Genomic DNA, 23,498 nt, shown 5'->3' on the forward strand with positions numbered 1-23,498 from the left:
CGGGCCTGCGTGCAGAGGGCTCTGGCCAATCACTACATTCAAGGGAGTCAGGAGAAATGATCCTGGACTTCAGATCCAAGAGAAAGGCACACGAGGTCAGAAGTCTGCCACGGGGAGGGGATGGGAAGTAACCACTCTTGCTCAGTGTCCTACATCCGGTCTACCTTTCCCATATAGTCTCACAGCATGGCCTGCAATTTCACACATTCTCAGCATTCTAGTTTCAGGAGCTGTCCACAGCTCAGGATATCCCATAGTGTTGGGCTCCCTACAGTCTAGAACTTCCTACACCCTGCATTGTCTCACAAGAGAGGATCCCCACAGATGGGGCCAGTGAGAAAGCTACATCTGGAGAATCAGATTAGGTTTCTGGATGCTTACGGAGTTAGACCTTAGGGCTGGAAACTGCTGGAAGGAACTTCAGCATCCTCTGAGTGTAGCAAATTATCTCCTCTCCTCTCCTCTCCTCTCCTCTCCTCTCCTCTCCTCTCCTCTCCTCTCCTCTCCTCTCCTCCCCTCCCCTCCCCTCCCCTCCCCTCCCCTTCCCTTCCCTTCCCTTCCTTTCCTTCCCCATCCCTCCTCTCCTCTCCTTTCCTCTGCTCCCCTCCACTCCCCTCTCCTCTCCTCTCCTCTCCTCTCCTCCCTGCCTCTCTTTATGAGAAAGGTTCTTTCAATGTAGTCCAGGCTGGTCTTGAAAGCACCGTCCTCTAGCTTCGGCTTCCTGGATTCTGGTGATTATAGGTATCCCGGCTTGGATCAGATATGTAACACTGGGCATCAGCAAATCATTGTCTGCTAGCTGGGCCCGACTCCAGGGACAGAGGAACAATGTGCCAAGCATAGAAGTCTTGGCCAGGAGCTTATGCGATGGGGTAAGGGACTCGGATAGAATTCTGGAGAAGTCAGGTTGAATGCTCTTGATGTCACTTACCCAAGGAAGGATCTTATTAATACTTAACCTACACAGAATGATCTCAAAGAAGCGCCCACCACACAGTGCTCCTCACGTCATGGAGGTGACACGTGTCAGTCATTAAGATCTGTAGCAGGTCTGCAGAGCCTTTAATTAACAGGATCCACAGTGCATTTGGTGGTAAGAATCATGGAGGTGGTGGGAGCAAAAGCTTGGACCAAGTCCATCTCACTGGAGTCTTAAGTAAGGGATGGCCTGATGACTTGGGAATAGGGAATTGTCTGAGTAAAGAGGGTATGGAGGGTCAAGGAGGGTCCCAGGCAGATGAAATAACTACATGCAGGGTAGGGCATTGGGAGACAGAAACTGAGAAAGGTGTCCTACCATCACCGTGACAAAATGCGACCAAGAGGGGGTCCAAGAAGTTCAGGAAGAGCTTTCTGTCTCTAGGCTCTAGCCTGGATGTTCTGGGAGAATTCTCTCAGCCTTTTGCAGTTCCTGGGAATTGTCTTTGGCTTGCGATGTCACCACCCCACCCTGTGCCTCTTCAGTCATGGGCCTCTCCCTATGTCCCGTCACGGTCTTATCACGAGGACCCTGAGCCTGGAATGGGAATCGTCCTAATCCAGGATGATCTCGACCTAACATCACCAGCTCTGTATATAAAGGTCCTTTCAAACACGGCCATGTCAAGGCGCACATAAATCTGAGGGGCATAATTCCACCCGGCGTAGGCGGGATGGCTTCAGAGCCTGGCCAGAAGGCTTTGGAAGTAATTATTATTCAGCGGAGGCAGGGGGACAGAGACCACAAGCTCTCTTGCTTGGGGGAAGGGGTTCTGAGGAAGAAGTGTATTTACTGGTCTCAAATGAGATCTTGCACAGGGCCAGGCTGTCACCACAGCAGATGGCATGGATGGGGGCGGGGGAGGGTGTAGGGGTAGCCGGAGAGCAAGGACCTGGTTTTAAAATACACCAGGCCAGGGTGATCTGTCTTTCCTGCTAAGCAGATATGTTGTAGATTCTATTAAAAGCACAGGCAAACCTTAGAAGACAGGTCCTAATAAGCAATTCTAATTACCATCTTATTAGCCACTCTGGTCCCAGGGTGAGCTATTTTCATACCGGAAGGAGCTGCATCCACAATTCTTTGGAAAAGTCGGCTGCTCCTGGCATCTCTGGACATGGTGTTTGGTGTGGAAGAAGGTGGGTCTGACCTTGGGTGGCAGACAGACAGTCCCACGCCCCCAATATCTAGTTCTTTATATACAGTGTTCACTCTCTGGCTTCTTGTTACACACGATAGTGAGGATTTTTGCCGTTGTGTGTTTTGAGATAGAGTCTCTCTATGGAGCCCAGACTGGCCTTGGACTTGCTGTGACCTTGGTGACCTCCTGAGTTGGGCACAGAGATGTACACCACCACGCCCAGCTATGCCAATGTTTTACAAAAGGAAATAATCTGTGGCGAATGCTTAGGACTCTGCGTTTAAGGTGCCAAGCAACATTTCTACCCTCTTAGCGTGGGGTGCAGTGTGATAGGTAATTCTCATGAAAGGACTGGTTGGGGTGAACCCCTCCTGTAGCAGTAACCAGGACATCAGGACCCGCTGGCAGGTTGGGTCTGATTATTTCACTCCCTTGTGCGATCCCAGCACAGTGGGGGAAGTTGGTTGGCAGATGGTAGTGTAGCTGATAAGGCCCTGGGCGATCTCAGCCTAGAGCTCACCTTCTGGATTCAGCGCTGAGGTGCCTGCCAGATGTGGAAGTGGAAAGAGATAGGACAGAAAACCAATCTTTCTAGCTGCCTGACTTTATCACTATTTCAACTGCAAGCGTAGGGATATGCCCTCCCTGAATACAGTTCCTTGAAGCTCAGACACTGGATGTTTAGTTCCCCAGGCTCCGTGTTCACTGTATCAGGAAAGGGGGTTATGGATGGTGTCTAGGATTAGATGAGGTCTTGAGAGGAGGACCCCCGGATGACATGAGGGGCTCTATAAGAACGAAGAGAGGCGTCTGGGCTGGCATGCTCACACCGCCTTGCCACAAAATGCTATAATAGGGCTGGAAGGTCTACCGGAAGCTAGTGCTGCATTCTTGGATTTCACCTACAACTGTGAGTTACACGGCCCTCTATGCTTTATAAATCACACAGTTTCAGGCATTTTATCGCAGTAACAGCAAACAGATAGAGACATATTCTCTCAGCAGATTCTACCTAGAAACCACTACTGAAATAGTCACTGGGCGCTGATTTCCCATGCTTCCCATACATCTTGGGAAGAGTGAGTCCAGTTGTTGATACTTGCTTTTGCTATATGACTTGTTATAGGGCTCTGGCTAGCCTCAAATGAACTATGTAGACCAGGCTAGCCAGAGCCAGGCATGGTCATACACGCCTTTCATCCCAGTATTCTAGGGGCAGGGAGGGGAAGGGAGTCAACAATTCAGTGCTCTCAGGTACACGGCTAGTCCAAGGCCAGCCTGGGCTACAGGAGGACCTGTTTTAAGAAAACGAAAAGATCGGTCCCCAGCTCCGAAAAAAAGAACCAAAAAAAAAAAAAAAAAAAAGAAAACGAAAAGAGGGCACAGAGATAGCCCAGAGGGTAAGGGGCTTGGCACCAGGCTTGACGTCCCTGAGTTGGATCTCAGGACTCATGTGGTGGAAGGAGGGAACTCACGCTGGTAAGTTGTTCTCTGATCTCCACAGCCGTGTTGTGGCGGGCACCCCGTTCCCTGCCCCAAACAAACAAACAATCAAACAAATGTAAAAGAGGGAAAAACCCTAAACCAAACCAACAAAAAGAGAAGAAAGGAGAAGTGAAGACCAACCCTTGACTTTGAATTAACCACAGAGGCTGGCTCCAAGCTCGATGGGTAGCAGACAATGACTTTGGATATCTGATCCTCTTGCCTCTACCTTCCACATGCTGGGATCACAGGTGTGTGTCACCCACCTTGCCCCATCTAGCTGCTGCCGAGGGTAGAACCCATGGCTTTGTGTTTGGGAAAGCTTCAACCCCAAGCCCCTCGGCAATGTTCTTATGGACACACCCCCCACCCCCAGCACCCAGCTGCCATTTGTCAAGATGGCCACTGGCATCCCGGGTCCACCCAGAGGCTGATTCCAAAGATTAGTTTTAAGCTGTCTTCACACCCTGCTGGTTTCTGCTGTTGTCAGTGGGGAGCCTCCCTTGACGTGACTAATCTCTCTCTGTCCCCAGGCTGGGGGTTTGGAAGGCACCGCTGGCAAAAATCAATCCAAAGCAATTAAAACCCTACCACATCTGATTGCACCAGGAGCAAGATTGATCGAAGCGCACTGGAAAGGAAGCTGGCTCGGTCTCAGCCCACGACAACCAGAGAGGCCACGCGCGCCCCTTAGGCTCAGCGCCTCAACCCGGCATCCCTAAGGTCCCCCTTGCACGACAGACAGAGGACAGACAACCAAAGTCTAGGGATCCACAGCACCTTCTGGTTACCTGGTTCTTAGGCTTATGCATTAGTTATTGGGATTGTCAAATTGGATTTTAATTGCAATTTTGGAGATGCTAATTTCACTCAATTATCAAGCCCTTATTCATGTTTCTTTTGCTCTCGCTCTCTCGCTCTCTACGCGCATGCGCACAGGTGCAAAATGTGCATGTGCCTGTGTACGCAGGAAGCCAGAAAAACACCTCAGCTGCCCACTCAGTCACTCTCCCAACTTATTCCTGTGAGACGGTCACTGCACCTGGAGCTAAGCTGGCATTCAGTAAGCCTCTACGATCCTCAGAGCCCCACTGTGAGCCCCACCGGGTTGAGGTTACCATAGGTGTAAGAGTGGCCAAGCCTAGCTTCCCCCGCCCTCTTTTTTTCCTTCAGTAATTTTGAGTTTATTTTCTAACAGTTTCATACAAGCATACAATTTCTCCACACACACACCCCCTCGCCCCGCCAACTGTCACGTGACCCACTGAGTTTCCTTAGGGCTGAATGCCTATGTCAGAGTCCATTACCTATTGGATTAGTGGCAACTTCCCAGCGGCTTCACTTCTGAAGAAAAATGACTGCCTCTCCTCCGGCAGTTGTTAACTACCAACAGCTACTTAGGTAGAGGCGGGCCCTCTCGCGCCTCTCCACTACTCCTGCAGACCTGGAGTTTTATGTGGGTGCTGGGATCCAGCTCGGGTCCGCACGCTGGTACAGCAAGCACTGGCTGAGCCACCTCTCCGATGGTACCCCTTATCTCCATCCCAGGACGCCGCGGTCTTGACTGCACAGAAAGGAGACTTCGACAGTACCGTGTGCTGCTTCCTGTTCCTGACTGCAGCTGCAGTGTCACCGCTGCCTCATCCTCCAGCCACCGTGCCATCCATGTCTCAAACTGTAGCCAAAACAAACCATTCCTGAAGCTTTGTCAGGTCCCAGTGATGAGAAAACCTGCTACCACACAGGGGGCGCATCCCACCCTCCTCTCCCTCTGAGTCACCACCACTCAGGGGCATGTCTCTCGCCCTCGCTCTCCATCAGTGAGTCCCGGGGGTCAGAATGAGAACGCAGAGACAGGAACTTGGGTATTGTGATGATCAATACCGATTGTCAGTACCACGGGATCTAGAATCATCTTGGGTACGATCTCAGTGCACCTTTTAGAGACTATGTGGACCGGAGGACGAGGGGCTGAGGTGCATATTTTACATAACAAGGCAGAGCTGGGTTCCAGGTTCTCCCAGCATCCCTCAGTCTCTGCCTGGTTTGTCCTGCCCTCCCCGAATTTCTCAGCCCAGCAGCTTGACTGTCCTTCCCCCAGAGGCTCTTCCCTATACAATCCAGACATTTTTGGCTCTCCCTCTCTCTTCTTCTTCCCTTTTCTCTCTGCCCTGCAGAGACCTTTCTCTCTTTCCCTTCCCCTCCCCCTCTCCCACATGGTGGATTCTCTGGCCTCGGTAAACTCCCCCTGAGAGCAGCCTCCCCAATAAACCTGCCTTTAATATATACTAATCTGGCTTAAATCGGCTCATTTCAACAGCACCGAACCCATAGGTCAACCTGTAGGGAAAGACTCATCCCCAGTGTTGTCAGCACCATCCCACGGCTGGGCTCCTACAGTGCACAGACAGGGGAAAGCTAGGCGTGCATCAACAGCCCTCTCTGCTCCCTGAGTGTGGCTACGAACAGCTTCCTCGCCTTCCCCAACCACAACTTCCCAGCCTCGATGGACAATATCTCCCATCCATTGACTCAAATAAACCCTATGCTCTTTCAGATGCTTTAAAACGTTTATCGCACTTCCTTATTCAGGGCATGTGTGCATGCATGTGAGAGAGTGTGCATGCACGGTGCATGTGTGGAGCTCAGAGGATAACTTTGCAGTCGGTACCTCCACCATGTGGACCCCAGGAATTGGAAGGTCATCGGACATGATAGTCATCTCGCTTCTGCCCTAAGACATTTCCTGGCAGCTAATGGTTAACATCTTCCCATCTCTCTCCACATTACCCATCCTTTTTTAGAAACAATGTTGTCCTCCGACTCCGGCTACTGTTGTCAATACTTAGTTGTTTCCATGGGAACGAATTTACCAGGAAAGAATTGGAAACGTGCACACCATGTTTAGAGTGGGGTTTACAGGACAGGTGAGAATGGCCCACATACCCTTTGACTAATAAGTGGATAAAAATCGCAGGCAACAGCTGCCCATAGTGGTAGAGCTCCATCAACGGGAAGTGCTGGTGCTTGGCGGGACAGGGTAAGGTGAAGGGAGAGAAGTCAGTGGTCAAAGACCACATCCTAGCACTGTGCGTACAAACAGGAGTCACCACACCAGGCTTTCCTGTGGATGCTGGGGACGAAACTCAGGCTCAAAAAAAGCACCCCGCAGACAGAACCGGCTTGTTTCCTGCTCTCTGTGCGGGATAGTCACTGGTCCATTTCCAGGATGGGGCTAGGACAGACACCCTGTGGCGCGTCTGGATGCGTTGAGCATGGACTTCAGAGGGGACCTTGAGGGAGTGTTGGGGGAGGGCTTGCACAGCCACTAAAGCTTCATGCACGGTGCAAATGACCTAACAACTCTTTCTCCTTGTGCAGGACTGGGGAAGGCTAATTCCACCTGGGACAACATGCAATAGATAAAAATAACTCCAGTGTCTCAGGGAGACAGATATTAAAGCCAGGCACGATGGAGGGGACACATTCTATTCTTAAAGCCATAATGAGTGCAGTGGGTTGGAAACAGCTAACAGCCCCGCTGCATTCTCCAGGGCTGCTCTCTAGACTGCTGCGGAAGGGCTCTAATGAAAACAGCAGCTCCTGCTGCCTGCTGCCCCTGGCTCGGTGCTCCAGGTCCGCACTCTCAGAATAATCTCGCCCACGTGTCTCATGGCTCTGCAGCTAAGCTCTGTGCCCAGAGCCACTGTGGAGCTATTGTTTCTGCAAAGCTCCTACCTGGGGAGCCCGGAAGTGCTCCCCACACTGGGAGCAACACCTTCTGTCACACTGTCCCCAAGCCTCATGCTTTTTCAAAGGGACACTTCTTGAAATGTGGTGGGATGTCACAGAGGAAACCTTCCGACCTATGGGGACGTGCGGGACGACCTGAGATGTGTGTCCCGTGGTGGTCAGAGAGTCCACGGACAGGCTCAGTGGAGATGTGTCTGAGTCTCTCTTCTACTCAGCCTGAGTTTCTGCATCTGTGTGAAAGAAAGCCCACTCAGCAGGGGCCAGATAGGGTCGGGGGTAATGGCTTCTCAGGGAGTATAGGCAGTAGTCCACCATTCTCCGATAGCTGGCAGCCCTGAAGGCAAGCCAGCAATAGGAGACTGGGGCAAACATCCTTCCACAAGAGGTTGAGGATGCTGTCTTGTCAGAGGCTCTGTATCTTGTCGGATATTGAAGTCCAGGCCAGTCCCAGCCAGAGATACAACTTTGCCCCAACATCAGCACTAGCTGCCTTCCCTCTTTGAAGCTTGTTCTTCACCCCCAGCTTCTTCTGGAGGGCCTCCGGGAACTATTGTTAAAGACAGAGGACTGCACCTGAGCCCTGGGAGGGCCGCAGGATGGATCTGCACTCAGGCTACTCCGTGGTAAACACGTGTGCCTGTGTCACCAGCACTGGGGTCTCCCAGATCAGGTTAAAGCTTGGATCTGAATTCAGCAGGCTTGGGCAGGGCCCAGGAATCTGAAATTTTAACAGCCTTTTGGCAGACTGATGCTTTGAGAGGTGAGAGATTGAGCTGGCTTGTTTATGTTGGGGACCCAGCACATGCCCCAAAAGCTGAAACCTTCAATCTTACTGCAAGGCAGGAAAAGCAACTTCCTTCCTTGCTCCCTCCCTCCCTCCCTCCCTTCCTTCCTTTCTTCCTTCCTTCCTTTCTTCTTTCCTTCCTTCCCTTATCCCAGAAGCTTCAATCCACAGATGAACCCCTGGGACTCCTTTCCAAGCCTCTTCTTAGAGGTTCACATTTCTCATCTCTTGCTAGTGCCATGAACCCTGGGCAAGTGAATCTTGCCAGGCCATCTGGTTCTTTGGAAGCCTGCCCAACGCTGGCGGTTTCTGGCATGGTCAGAGGCTGGACCCTCTGACCAAGCCAAACCAGTGCCCAGCAGGCAGTGACAGAGCCCAGGAAAGGGGAGGGGCTGGACTCTCCGATGCGAAAGCTCCCAGAGTAGCCTCTACCAGGCAGGACCCCAGCGTTGACACCAGAACCATTCGTAAATCGCTGGCACTGCTAGGTCACCCTGTGGCTGATTCTGATCATTTGGCTCCCCATTCCTGTCACGCTGGGGGATAGGCACAGACAGGCCGTGCCATCCACATCTCCCTGGCTAGAGCTCAGCTCTCAGGGCTGACTGCAGCCTGCTGTCCACTCAGAAGCCCCAGGAAAGCCAGATCCTCGCATGGGGACCCCTGAGGACTCCAGATGCCAATCCCAGCTGGACAGCCCAAAGGTAGAAGGAAGACGGGTAGGAGAGAGGGATAGAGAAGCAGAGAAAGAAAGGAAGTGAGGACCCTTTTTGGTGAGCCTGTGTGTAAATCAGATAACCTCTCTCTGCTTGTTTCCGAATCAGTGTGCTGAGCTAGGCCTTGCTACCACACCTTCCAGCTAAGAAATATGAGGCTCAGAGAAAGTAAGCCTCTCCGTTAGTGCAAACGGGGAAGAACCCACATTCAAGACCAGCAAGGAGACCTAAGAAGTGGCTAGAGGTCCTCCTCGATGTCTCTGGTGGAAACCGCACCAGAATGGAGCGTGCGTTTGCTCTTGCCTCCCACCTTTACTGGCTCCGTCTGCTTCCTGCCCCCCACAGTGTCCTTCCTTCAGATCCTAGGGTCCCTGGGAGGGCCGCTGGTACAGAGTCCAGAAGCATTTGGACTTTTGCTCCGGGAGCTGAGAGCCAGGGGCAGCTGATGGTTGGCTGCAGGAGTGCTGTGCGTTGTTGTAAAAATATAAAAAATAAAAAAAGCATGGTTGTCTTTTATCCCCCTAGATCTGTCACCTCAGTGCCCCCAAGATATCTGCTGGATATCTTGCCAGAAGCACACGTTCCAATTCCATGGCGGCCCAGACCAGCCGCCCCACACTCCATTACACTTAAATCTACACATGAAAGAACACACAATACAATAACCTTAGACCCAATTGATAAGATATAATTGCCCACCTAAACATACAAAGCCCTGTACACATCCATCCCTTAAGAACATTAATAACAACCTGTAAATACACAGAGCGGAATCTTAAGGTCAACTGCCATGGCTTTTCTCTCTCCCTCCTCTCTCTTCCTCCTTTCTGTTCCAGTCTCCTCCTCCTCCCTCAAACTTCTCTCCCGCCCATCCTTCCTTCTCATCCAATGACAGGCCTCCTATCCTGTACCCGCCCCTCATCTATATTTTACAAATTCAATGGGGAGAAGGTTCTGGTGAGGTCCCCTGAGTCCTGAGTACTGACTAGGCAGCTGTCCTTGGGACAGTGGAATTAGCATCAAAATACAGATAACTCCAGGGCAAACCACAACAGCTATGAACATGGATGGGCCAGAGCCTGCCATGCCGGCTTTCTGGACGTTGTCTAGACCAGCTGTCAGCCATCCTGAGTCATGTTCCCCATAAGTGGCGGGCCCACTTTCCCTGCCATCCCCCTGCCATCACTGGGATTTTCCAGGTGAGACGACTCTGGCACAACAGCCTCACCTTCAGATATTTTCTGATCGCCTGGCTTGAGCTGGGGCCACAGAAAGGACCTTAGGCAACAAGTGACATGACAGGCTTGTGGCTATCAGAGCAGTGGAGGGAGGGTAATCTGACTACACATCTGGGTAGGCTTCTACACACACACACACACACACACACACACACACACACACACACACACACACCTGTCTCTCTGTTGCAGGCAGTCGTGGCTGCAGCGGCTGCATGAGCCTCTATGTGCCCTGTGCTGTTGGGTCATCTGAGAGATCTGGGGTGGGACGAGAAGCCCAGAGCCCTTCTCCTTATAGCAAACAGTGTGTGGATGATAAAGGGGGCAGTCTGGGTCCAGTTTTCCATTTTGATGCAAATGGTCGCGGTCGGCCTCTGGATCAACATCTGGAGACAGCCTGAATCCTTAGAGTCATCTTTATGGGCAGCTTGCAAAAGATAGACTAGGGTGGGGGTGTGGGGACTGTGTATGGACTCAGCATGTCAGGATGCTTCAGTGACTCTAGTGACTTCTGAGTGAGCCCTAGGTTCAGAATCTCCCACGTCGGGAATCCTGTTCTCGTGAGCCTTGCTATTTTGAGTGCCAGGACTTACTTTTTTTTTTTTTTATAGACGTTAGGGCTTCTAGGGGCACAGACACAATGCCGACACCGTTTCAACCGTGACATACTTTGCACAATGCCTGCTACACTATGAACAGTGGAGACCAGCTATGGTCACGTTTGCTACTCCTAGGGCTCCTCTGATCTCCTTAAATGAAGGGCAGGAGAACCCACTGCTAAGTTCCCCATGGCCTGGGACCTTACAACTCTGATGGTCATTTCCTGGACTCAATCAGCACTTTGTGACACCTACTGTATATCACACACCTTGCAAGGCCCTGGTTATATAAATGGAGGAGTCATGGCTTTGGAAGTAGACATATCCAGGAAGAATATTCCCTTTTGAAGTGCACAGACCTGGAAGGCTCAGGTGACTCGGGCTCAACTGTGGGTCTGGAAGAAGGTCAAGATGTAGGTAGGCGGTTCCGAGCCCAGCTTCAATGCTACTGGGACCACCCCTAAGCTTTCATCATGCATTCTAACTCCCTTCCACACTCCAAACGTTGCCTAGTGCTTATTCGCAAGGTTCCCCGGGTCTCTGCACACACACTTCTGCCTACAGAGCCTTGGGGCAACCCGAGGAAGACGCCGAGAAGGGCTCACACTCACGCAGCCCTTGATGAAGTGCCAGTCTGGCGAGATGATGTATAGCCCGTCAGATAGGTGGTGACGTTTTAATCACTCACAGGCAGAGCGGGCAGCTGCCTAATGGAACTGTCGGTCTCACTGACAGTCGGCATCTGTGGCTTAGCCTCACAGAGGAGGCTTGCTTCCTCTGCAACTCCAGAACAAAGGCTTCAGCCCACCTCCCGCATACATTCGGGGGCTTCCGGAGACTTCTGTTTTGTTGGGCGTGGAGATGCCGGAGTGGCACTACCCTTGCCTCATGCCCCTATCCTGTCTTCACAGTACGAGCAGCGGGTGTGCTGTGCCCATTGTACAGAAGAGAAAACTGAGGCTCAGAGAGGAGGCCCCCGAGGCTCAAGGGATCAGAGGCAGAATGGGAATGTACCTTTTGTCCTGAGATGTGCCAAGGCCTGAGTGTGGTGACATCATCACCGAGAGATCTGAGAAAGGAAGCAAAAATGAGGCAAAGATGGGTAAGGGGCAAAATTAGAAACCAGAGGAGTTGGGGTTGGGGATTTAGCTCAGTGGTAGAGCGCTTGCCTAGCAAGTGCAAGGCCCTGGGTTCGGTCCCCAGCTCCGGAAAAAAAAAAAAAAAGAAACCAGAGGAGTCTTGGGAGGGGAAGAAGGAGGGGACCTACCCTAGGTGGGTGGGTGAATGCCTCCTGGCTTGTTCTTCATGTTTTACCTGCCATTTGCACGTGTGTGACCTTTGAAGAGTTATTAAGCATTTATTAAGTGCCAACTATGTACTAGGTGCTATGACAGTCACTGGGGAGAATGCGCTGATGGGAACCTACGAAAGGCACTAGCTTCCCAGAGTGGACAGCAGAGACTGGCAGAGGAACAGACAAGCCAGAAGTGGGGGTAGGAATTGAAGACTCTGGAGTCCCTGATCACACAAGGACGAAGGTACAGAGCTCACAGGGAGCCCTCAGTTGGGGTTGTAGCTGGGGGCAGGAGACAGGAGATACCTTCCAGGCTCCCATGGACCCTAACAATTAGGGCAGCTGCAGACCTAAGGCTACGAGCTACAGGAGGCATGGATGGCTACGTTGGTCCTCGTGGCTCATGGCCACTCTCTGTGACCAATAAGAACAGCCTCAGAAGCCCCTGGTGGGCCCCAGTGACTGGCACCCTCACGCCCATAGGATCTGTGAACACCATAAATCCACCAGGCCAAATTCCAGAATTGCATGAGCAATTTTAAACAGATTGCCGGTGTATCTTTTATTGTGCTAGAAACAAAAAAATGAAAACAGCTTATGATTTGTTCCTCAATAAACAGAGGCAGTGGAAGGAGGGGCGGACCATCGCCTGCTTCCAGTCCCTCAGCCCACTTCTCCTTATGATATAGAGCCTGCTCTGAGCAACCTGCTCGGGGGAGGGGCACGGGGCCCTGCTGTCTATTAAACAAGGAACGGACGGCTCAGCCTTCAGGCTGCCAGGCACTGTGAAAGAGTCAGACCCACGTTCAGATGCGGGTCTGCTGCTTGCTGGCCGTGTGGCCTCACGCCAGTCGTGTGACCTCTCTGAGACACTGTTACCTGCCCCTGTGCAAAGAATAAAGTAATGGAGTTGGAATTACTCTGGTCAGTGCCCGGCCTGAGAGGGCGCTCAGTAAATTCAAAGTTATTATCGCTGTGACTATGTTAGCATTTGCTGCAAAATGAGGGCATAGCTACCGGCCCCAGTGCCCAGCTAGCGATGCATACTTAAGGGGGATGGGAAGTGAGGGCAACTTTGTCACTGTAGTGTGCAAGGGAAGGGGAGACAAAAGGACAGACTGACATTCTATTTCTATTTGATTTGTGTTGGCTTTGCCTCTGTGCAATCCCTTCCTCTCTCCCACCCTTCCTTCCTTCCTTTTCTCCTCCCTCCCTTCCTTCCCCCTTGCTTCCCTCCCTCCATCCCTCTCTCCCTTCTTCCTTAACTTCCTTCTTAAGATGGGGTTGGCTGGAGTGCAGGCTGGCCTTGAACTCACTATTTAGTTAAGGACACCCTGAACTCCTCATTCTCCTGCCTCACAGGCTGCACCACCATGCCTGGCTTATGCAGTTCTGGGGACCAAACCCACAGCTTCCCGCATGCTAGGCAAGCCCTCTACCAACTGAGCCATACCCCAGCCCTCTTCTTTCCTTCTCTCTTGACCTTTGAAACAGATTGCTGAGTTCAGCCCCTACTGGAGCAACACGAAGAACCAAGGTTCCGCCATCCGATGAATCTGAGAGACTGTCACTTCAAGGGAACAACTCTTCATTGCTGCTTCTTGGCAACTTCACAAGTCATTCTGCGTCTCAAGTCTCAGAGCTACAGCAAGCAGCTGTTGCAAGACACGGGCCTGCAGGATGCTCTCCCTGTATCTGCCAGGAGAATGTGCCTCATGTCTCCCCAGCACAGGAAGCAGGACTGGCCACTGACAGAGCCTGATGGGCTCATATTGTCCCAGCCAGTGCCAGAGCATGACAGGGAAGCAGTCATGATCACTCTTGGCAGACCTGGGCTTCTTCTAATGCCACCTTTGGCTTGATCCTCCTTCAGAATCCATGCAGTTCAGGATGCTGTGTGCAGTCCAGGATGCTGTGTGCAGTTCAGGATGCTGTGTGCAGTCCAGGATGCTGTGTGCAGTCCAGGATGCTGCCTGTGTGCAGTCCAGGATGCTGTGTGCAGTCCAGGATGCTGTGTGCAGTCCAGGATGCTGTGTGCAGTCCAGGATGCTGTGTGCAGTCCAGGATGCTGTGTGCAGTCCAGGATGCTGTGTGCAGTCCAGGATGCTGTGTGCAGTCCAGGATGCTGTGTGCAGTCCAGGATGCTGTGTGCAGTCCAGGATGCTGTCTGTGTGCAGTCCAGGATGCTGTCTGTGTGCAGTCCAGGATGCTGCCTGTGTGCAGTCCAGGATGCTGTCTGTGTGCAGTCCAGGATGCTGCCTATGTGCAGTCCAGGATGCTGTCTGTGTGCAGTCCAGGATGCTGCCTGTGTGCAGTCCAGGATGCTGTGTGCAGTCCAGGATGCTGGGTGCAGTCCAGGATGCTGCCTGTGTGCAGTCCAGGATGCTGTGTGCAGTCCAGGATGCTGTGTGCAGTCCAGGATGCTGTGTGCAGTCCAGGATGCTGTCTGTGTGCAGTTCAGGATGCTGTGTGCAGTCCAGGATGCTGTGTGCAGTCCAGGATGCTGTGTGCAGTTCAGGATGCTGTGTGCAGTCCAGGATGCTGTCTGTGTGCAGTCCAGGATGCTGTGTGCAGTCCAGGATGCTGTGTACAGTCCAGGATGCCTCTTCTCCATCTCTTGGGGTCCGACTTGCACTGTAGTCTGATGACCCTGTGGTCTTCCATAGCTCCATCCTCATTGTCCCTCAGCCACACACATCCTCTGACAAAGGCCTGCATGTTGACTTTCATTTTGGCATTTGCTTCTTGCCACATCTAAACTAGCACCATGGCCCCTGAATATACGAACTTCAGACGGGATACAGAGATACCGTAGGGGACAGAGAGGGAGACTGCAGCCAGCTCATTAAGGCAAGTCAAGACTGAAGGAGTAGCCACTCGCCACATCCATCCTCTCTCTCTCCCTCCTTCCATTGATGTGTCTGTCCATCTAGCCACTCACCCGCCCTTCCAAGCATATCTACCCGCTCACCCAGTCATCTGCCCTGGCCAACTCACGGAAGCTCCTGATGGTGGGGCTGTCAGCAACCCAAGCTGCCAATCTCGTGGAAGCCAAGGGATTACAAGGAAGGAGGAAGCAGGCCTTCCCTGTTCAAAGGGAGCTCTCTCATCTGACTTCTCTCTCCTTCAGCGGGGATGATGATACATCCTACAGATGTTAATGCTCTCTTCACTGAGAAGCACGTCCTGAGATCCTGGATCTGGCCCACAGGGATGCCTGTGAGACACACGTCTTCCTCCCAGCATATGTTATACCAGCCCGAGAGCCCAGTGCTGACAGAGCTCTGGAAAGTGGAGCTGAGAACTGATGAGGGTGTTTCAGGGAGCTCCTGCTAATTGTGATGAGGAGGAGAAGGAACAGGAGGGAGAGAGGAGGGGTGGAGGGGAGGGGGAGGGGAAAGAGGAGGTGAAAGGGGAGGGGTAAGGGAAGGGGAAGAGAGAGGGGAGGGGGAGGGGAAGGGGAAGAGGAAGAGGAGAGGGAGGGGAGGAGAGGGGAAGGGGGAGGGGTAAGGGAAGGGGAGGGGAAGGGGAGGAGAGGAAGAGATGGAGGGGGACAGAGAAGAGGATGGGGGAAGGGAGAGGGAAGATGGGAGAGAGGAGAGGAGAGCAAGGATGAGGGAGGAAAGAGGGAAGATTAGAGGAAGAAGGAGAGGAAGGGGGAGGACAGGGAAGAGGAGGAGAGGGAAAAGGAAGAGGAAATGGAGGAGGAGGAATAGAGGGAGTGGAGGAGGGGGACATAAGCACCTCCAGCTCCAGGCACCTACTTGGGACCAGGCTCTTTCCTGGTCTGACAACTTGTCTTATTGCCAGCAACACTTAAACGGAGGGAGTGCTGGTTAGTGGCCCCATTTTACAGATGAACAGATAGAGGCTGAGAGAGGCCCAGCAGCCAGAGAGGGCGAGAAGATACAAATTGGTTTGTACATGTCTCTGGGGTTCAGACTCTTGACAGGCTGGCTCTGGGGTCCAGTTGGGCTCCAATGGGTAGAAGAATCTCCTGTTGGTGGGATCCAGAGAATCCACTGCAGTGAAGCTGGGTCCCTACCAAGAACCACTGAGCTCCGCATGCTTGCCACAGAGGAGGTGGAGGACAGGGGTGGGACCAAAACCCTCTGTCTTAGTTACTTTTCTATTGCTGTGAGCAAACACCAGAGCTAAGGCAACTTATAAAAGACAGGGCTTAGGGTTGGGGATTTAGCTCAGTGGTAGAGCACTTGCCTAGGAAGCGCAAGGCCCTGGGTTCGGTCCCCAGCTCCGAAAAAAAGAACCAAAAAAAAAAAAAAAAAAAAGACAGGGCTTAATTGGCCTATTTTAGAGCAGATTCCCCTCCCCCCACACGTACTGGTGAAAGCCTTTAAGCTACACCAGCAGCCGCCTCAGGAAAGTCCTGTTCACACCCGCCAGGAGGCCACATGGAGTGACTATTCACAGCTCTGAGGTTTATTTGAATGCACTCTGGGACAGTCACGGGGTGAAATCACCTATTCACAAGGTTCACGAACCACACACCCTTGTTAAATACTGTATTCCTGTGTCTGGGAGCATTAGGTTTAAGGCTTTGATTGGGTTTGGGTTAGGTATGTGTGAAGGGCCTAACTTCACCCATTGTCATCGGAAGATACCAAGAGACGATTCTGAAAATGGACAGACTCATAAACGTAAATGGCTACATTCCAGTTATTTCAAGGCAGGAGGGAAGAGCGAGTGCTCTGGCTGCAAGTGTGGGGAGTACCAGGCTCTGGGGAGCTGGAATCAGGGGAGAAGCGGTGTGTGTGTGTGTGTGTGTGTGTGTGTGTGTGTGTGTGTGACAGAACTGGCATTTTCAATTATAGCTATTTAGTATGCTTTGATTTTTAAATTATGTGCATGTATTACTTTAGTAGAAGTAAAAATTAAGAAAAAATTAAAAAGCTCAAAGGATAGGCAAGCCCCACTATGAGCTTCGTCACTCCTCTGATCCCACCGTGTAATGTGCTCTGAGACGGCTCTGCAGCCTCCAGGCACGAGCTTCAGTGCTGACAAGTAAGAGAGGCTCACTGGAGGCATCCCAAGTGAATGTAGCATAGTGCAGACTCTAGGAATTAAAGATCTGGGGGAGCACTTCATTTAATGATGTAGGGTGTTGACATGGTCATGTAATTGCTGCAGGAGAGCATGGCCCTGCCCCAGGGCCTCCTCACTGGTCCCTGGGCCCATGTTTGGCTCTGAACAGAACCATCACATCTCTCATTGGCTGTGCTGTGATTTGAGAAAGTGCTCCCTGAAGGCTTGATCCATGTCCTCTACTGGTACTGGGTGAGTGTAAAGGCTTCAGGAGACAAAGCCTAGCAGAAGGAGGCATTTCAACAGAGGATGGGTCTTGGGGGGTGTGGGGAGCGGGTGTGGCGGCAGTCCCAAGATGGCGCCCGGGACTGCAGCTAAGTCTCATGACTAGCACCTGACTTCCTCACACACCTGAAACTAGTCACGTCCATTGTGAGAGCTGCGCAGGCGCACCATGACGCAAGAGCAGACCATGTGATGTGGACCTATGAACTGAGATTACGCAGTCTGGACTGAGGAGGCGGAGTTGAGGGAGGATATAAGGGAGTGTGCTGGGGGGGGGGTTGGGGAGGAGGAGGAGAAAAAGGAAAAGAAAGATTCCCGCTTGCATGCTGTAAGGTTCCTGAATAAACTGCTTTGAGAAGAACGCCGTGGTGTTGCTCTTTTCTGCAGGTTGGAGACAGAAGTGACAGGGGGGCATTGAGACCCTGCCCCTCTCTTTTTGCTCTTTGAATGTCATAAAGTGAGCAGTTTACTCTGTCACATACCATCTGTCATGATGCATTAACACAGGCCCAAAGTCAACAGAGCCAAGTGACTATGGATCGAAAACACTGAAACCTTGAACCAAAACAAGCCTTTCATCATTATAAGTTGGTTATTTCAGGTATTTTGTCATGGTAATGGGAAGATGACTATCACAGGCTATACTTGATTTCTGCATGTGTAGCACAGCCTGCTTGACCTTGGTTGTTTATCATTGTTCTAGATAGACAACATAATACAGATGGGTTCATTCCAGTGAAAATGGAAAAATCAACTAAGTCATTCATTTATTCATTCATTCACTGAAAACTGAGCAGCCACCTAGTATGTGTCAGGCACGGCTTAAAGAGCTGGGTATAAAAAGGATGGCCTCCCTTGGAGCTTAACTTCTGCATTTCAGGTGAGAGAGAACAGGAATGGTAAGCTAGTAAAAGATGCCTCAAGAGAGACTACACCTTATACTGACCAGGAAGGCACATCAGGAAGCCTGGCAGTGTTGCACAGCTAGGCACACACAAGTGGAGAAGAGGGTGCCTCAGAAAATCCCTGAGGGAATTAGAGATCTGAGCCTGCACATGCCTAGGAGAATAATAGCCATCAGGAGAACCTGGAGTCAGAAGTGTGACCAGCCTGTGTGCTTAACTGGTCAGAAAGCTAGAGTAGGTATCACAGGCTAAAAGGGGGGCAGACAGAGGTGATGCAGTCAGAAGGTGACTTTGATGGTCCAGTCTAGTCCTAGAGAGATCTCCCAAGTCAGTGCTGTTCTAGTCACTACATATCAGTGGGCTCTCAAAACAAACAAACAAACAAACAAACAATCCTGTTTTCTGTGTTGAAAACTCCTAGTGTGGCCAATGCTGAGCTGCCAGTGAGACATGGCGGTCACTGGATGAAGAGATGGGAGGGAACAGGCACATCCAATCTGTGCCTGCAGCACTCCCACAGCTGCTAGCTATTACTGTTACCATGATACTTTCTACTATATTTTGCATTTCTGAGATAGGACCTTTATACATAACTTAGGCTGACCTGGAATCCTGATCCTTCTCCTTCTGTCTCCTAAGTACCAGGACGGGCCAGCTTGGGCCACTACACTCAGCACTAGAAGAAACTCGTTTTGTTAAAAACAATAAAATTGCATTTATTTATGTGAAGTGGGGGCACATGGGTGCCATAGCGGGTTCATGGCAGCCAGAGGGCAACATGCTAGTGGTGGTTCTCCCTCTCTACCGCATAGGCCTAGGATTAAACTGAGGTCCCCAGGCCCAGCAGCAAGTGACTGCACTCACTGATCCATCTCCTCAGTATACTTACTAGGATTTTAAAGAGTGATCACTGGAGCTGGAGAGAGAGCTCAGCAGTTCAGAACACATAATGCGTTTGCAGGGGGTCTGCATTCAACTCCCAACACCCACATTGGATGGCTCAAGAATATCCTGTTAACTCCAGTGCTAAGGAACGCTCTCTTCTGGTGTCTGCAGGCACCTGCACACAGGCACAGGCACAGACACACGCACACATACACATATGCACACACACTCTTAAAAAATATAATAAAATCCTAAAGAGCTCTCACACTGCTCTTGCTCCCAGATACCTAAACTTGACGTATTGATCATCTTTCATACTTGAGCCTGTGCATTAGAACATTACCCAGCTATGACTCAGCTTACAGTTGGGTTCCTGCAGAAATGTCAGCAGTGCTACTTTGTACACAATTTGATGAGTCTCAGGCCTTGCACTTCTGTGTGTGTGTGTGTGTGTGTGTGTGTGTGTGTGAGAGAGAGAGAGAGAGAGAGAGAGAGAGAGAGAGAGACAGAGAGAGAGAGAGACAGAGAGACAGAGAGAGACAGAGACAGACAGAGAAAAGAGAAAGAGACAGAGAGAGAGACAGAGACAGAGAGACAGAGAGACAGAGAGTGTCTGCACACATATACACCATGATGCACGTATACTGGTGACAAAGCATCCTTGGGTATCAGTCCTGACTTTCCACCTTGTTTGCAACAAAGACGACGATGAATCTTCTTCTTCTTCTTCTTCTTCTTCTTCTTCTTCTTCTTCTTCTTCTTCTTCTTCTTCTTCTTCTTCTTCTTCTTCTTCTTCTTCTTCTCTTCCTCCTCTTCCTCTCCTCCTCCTCCTCTCCTCCTCCTCCTCTTCTCCTCTTCCTCCTCCTCTCCTCCTCCTTCTCCTCCTCCTCCTCTCTTTCTTCATCCTCTTCCTCTTCTCCTCCTCCCACAACGTCAACTCCAACACCTTTCCTGAGACGCCTTCTCTGGGTGTCTTTTTCAAATATTGGCTTTTGGTCTGCCCTGTCTCCTTCACTCCCCTCTTACTACTCTTTTGTTTTTTTCGCCCCCTCACAGTTTGTTATTGCAGCTTGAATTAAATTTCTTACCCGTGTATCAATCATCCATGCAGGAGGGTAGGCACAGTCTCGACATCTGCAAGCGACATGAGTGCATTTGATTTTCATCCCTGCACTATCTGACACACAGTAGACATACATGCAGTAAATATGAAGGCCTGATACCCATAGCATGGGCACACAAAAAATACTTCAGTGACATGTCTCTACCAAGGCCTGTTGAGGAACGGTGGGAATAAGAAGCGAGTGTTCAGGATTCTGTCTCTGTTACTTTTGGCTCTTTCCGTCTGTCTGAGGATCGAATCTTTGAGAGCAGCCTACAGCCAAACCATCTAGAGCACCAAGACCAGAGCGTCTCATGATATATTACATCCAGAAATTCAGAAAGCAGACAGTGGCGTGTTTATTCTATCTCAGGCATTTGAAAACTTTTTTTTTTTTGACAAGGCCCCATGTGGCACAGGCTGGCCACCAATTCTTCATGTCGTCAAGGATGACCTTGAACTTTTGATTCTCCTACTTCTACCTCCTGAGTGCCGGGGTGGCAGGCACACACTATCATGCCCAGATTCAAACCCAAGGGTTTGCAAAGGCTAGGTAAATAGTCTAGCGACTGAGTTGCGTTCCTGCCTAGAGCCTCATTTTCAAGAACTAATAAATTCACTTGATTTTGCTCACACTCTTTAGAGTTGGGTTTCTGTCCTCCGTAACCTAAATAGTCCTAAGCAAAGCAAAACAGAGCAAAACAAACCAAGCAAGCAAACAAAGCCTTTGTGGACAAACTGGGTCACCAGTCACCAACTGGGATGCCACAGAATTCAAGGCCTGTTTCCTTTTGGTCCTGGGACTCTGTTGAGGTGAGGAGCTGCCAGAGCTCATACATCCTCCTCTCAGGCCAGGAAGAATTGAATCACGCAGTGATTGTAGTAATTATTCCGTCCAATTGATCAGTAATAGCTGCGATTCTTAAGCTTGCTTTTCCATTAATAATCTGCAAAATATTTATTGCTTACATTTAAAGAAAACAGGCTGATAATAAGACTATTGAGCTGGATCTCCAGGGTCCTGGATATTTACACAGCGGCACGTGCTTTAGCTCTATTATTTATGTTATTGTGCTTTTTAGTAAAGGGAAGGAGTTTATTAGCCTAAAACACAATGATCACGACTCTGAAAGTTTCTTGAACTGTGACTAGGTTGCTGGAGGAAGGCATAGACAATTCTGCGATTGATTGCAGATGTCTGCCACAGGCAGAGGTGGGCTGAGTTAGGGTACATGTGCTAGTATTCATCATCTCTGACTTAAGCATTGGACTTCCTGTTGTTGCTATCTTTCTGATCAGACAAGGAGGCATGACCCGCTTTTATGCAAATGGAGGAGGACTCAAAGGAACCCTATGGAAATATGTAAAATGCAAGATAGGGTCTCCTGTCCTTCTGACCAAGGGTCCCTGAAGCACTGACCACAGATGATCATCTTACATGCAGCTCCCAGGATTCACACAGTCCATGTAGGCATCTGATAGTGTCTGGAGAAAGTTGATGCAGGCTCTGACCCCAGTGTCTCCTACTCACTGGCTCTGCCCCACTCCTTTTCCAGCCTTCCCATCTTGCTGGGAAGGTTCCCAACAAGACACTACCAGCGTTCTCTGTGTAATTTACCTTAGCCTGGATTAGAGTCACCCCTCTGCTCTGTTGGAAGCTTCCACTCTTAGCTTGGCACCCTCTAACCCTGTGACTCATTTTGTCCATGCTTTCTGTCCCTCTCTCAGGCTGTCCTAGAGGGATAAGTGTCACACCCCCTCTCTAGCCTTCACCCCTAGTGACCCCATGACCTAGTTTTCATATCTTGAGTTATGGTTCTCCCACCCCCATGCTGTGCCTACTTCTCCTCCTCACTCTTGGTCCCTCAATTGGCACACGTCATTTTAGCAGACACTCTTTTAAAAAAATTATATATATGTTGTCTCCAGACACACCAGAAGAGGGTTACATTACAGATGGTTGTGTGAGCCACCATGTGGTTACTGGGAATTGAACTCAGGACCTCTGGAAGAGCGTCAGTGCTCTTAACTGCGGACCCATCTCTCCAGCCTGCAGATACTCTTTAGTATGTGGGATTGGCTACTAATGAGAATGGTTCATAACCCTGGTCACTACATCCTAAAGACTGGTGATAGCTGCTGCTCTAGGCTGTGACAACCCAAATAGTGCTCATATTTCTGACCACTTCCTGTTGGGCTGATGGTTGGTTGGTGATTTGGTATGTATTCTCTTAAATCTCCACATTTCCCAGGCCATGTGGAAACTGGGGAAATTTCACAGTCCCTATGGCCACAGCCCTTTTCCCAAGGGGTTGTAAGTAGCCATTTGCTCTGTGTGACTTCTAGGTGATGTCCCAAGTAAATGACCAGAGGTTACCAGTGGGCTTTCTCCAGTACTGGGGAATTGAAATTGAGTGTCTGTCATGAGGAGCTGAGGCAAGATGGCCTCTGATGTAGGTGACACTCTTGGACTGACCGTGTAGTTTAGTGGCGTAGAACTTGCCTGCTACACAGGAGGCCCTGTGTTACATCATTGGTGACCTTCTTCAAATGCCCTCATAGGAGGTGGCTCAAGAGAAAAACAGGTTAGTGTTCAGGGAGAGGCAGAGCTGTCTCCAAGGAAACGCTCCCAGGTGTGCCACCCCTGACCCACTTTCTAATAGGACTTCTGCTTTTTTTGAGAAGGCCTCCTTCCCCACAACAGAGGGTTCATCCATTTTCTATCTTACCTCTTACTGACTTAGCATGGGAGCTTGTTAGGCCACTGAGCCTCCCAATGAGGAGGATGGGGGAGCCATCTAGAAAGCCCAGCCCATAACAACACCGAGAAACACCATGCCCATCATGGGTCAGATGCTGGCCTGTCTATATGGTAATCACCTTCAACTGTCAGAGGGAATGCCCACAATGGAGACAGTCATAAGAATAGAGGAGTGGACAGATGGGAACACCCAGGGCGTACATGCAATACAGAGGCTGTCATTGAACCTGCCAGGGCCACTGTCCCTCAGGGCTCCTGCCTCTTCCTCCTCAGGGGTCCTCTCTATCACAGCTTCTTCAACTTCTTCCCACAGACTCCCTTCTCCCTCAGAACTTTTTCTTCCTACAGACTCCCCCCTTCCTCAAGACTTTCTTTTCCCTCAGATTCCCCACCTCCTCAAGATTTTCTCTTCCCAAAGACTCCCCTCTCCCTCTGGACTTTCTCTTCCTTGGAGACTCCCTCCTTTTTTCAGGACTTCCCTTCACTCTCAAGGCTCCTTTTCCCTTCTAGACTTCCCTCCTCTTTGAC

General features: G+C 50.7%; 1 protein-coding gene and 1 long non-coding RNA gene across 5 annotated transcripts in view; one reads left to right on the forward strand and one right to left on the reverse strand.

Moving 5' to 3' along the window:
• The window catches only part of Kazn (kazrin, periplakin interacting protein), a 990,282-nt gene that overhangs the window by 185,400 nt on the left and 781,384 nt on the right, over positions 1-23,498 (reverse strand).
• Positions 4,771-6,173, forward strand: LOC134487033 (uncharacterized). Its single transcript, XR_010066721.1, has 2 exons — positions 4,771-5,581; positions 5,926-6,173. It is a non-coding gene; the product is annotated as an uncharacterized LOC134487033 (long non-coding RNA).

This window comes from Rattus norvegicus, chromosome 5, assembly GCF_036323735.1.
Source record: "Rattus norvegicus strain BN/NHsdMcwi chromosome 5, GRCr8, whole genome shotgun sequence".
Lineage (NCBI taxonomy): Eukaryota > Metazoa > Chordata > Mammalia > Rodentia > Muridae > Rattus > Rattus norvegicus.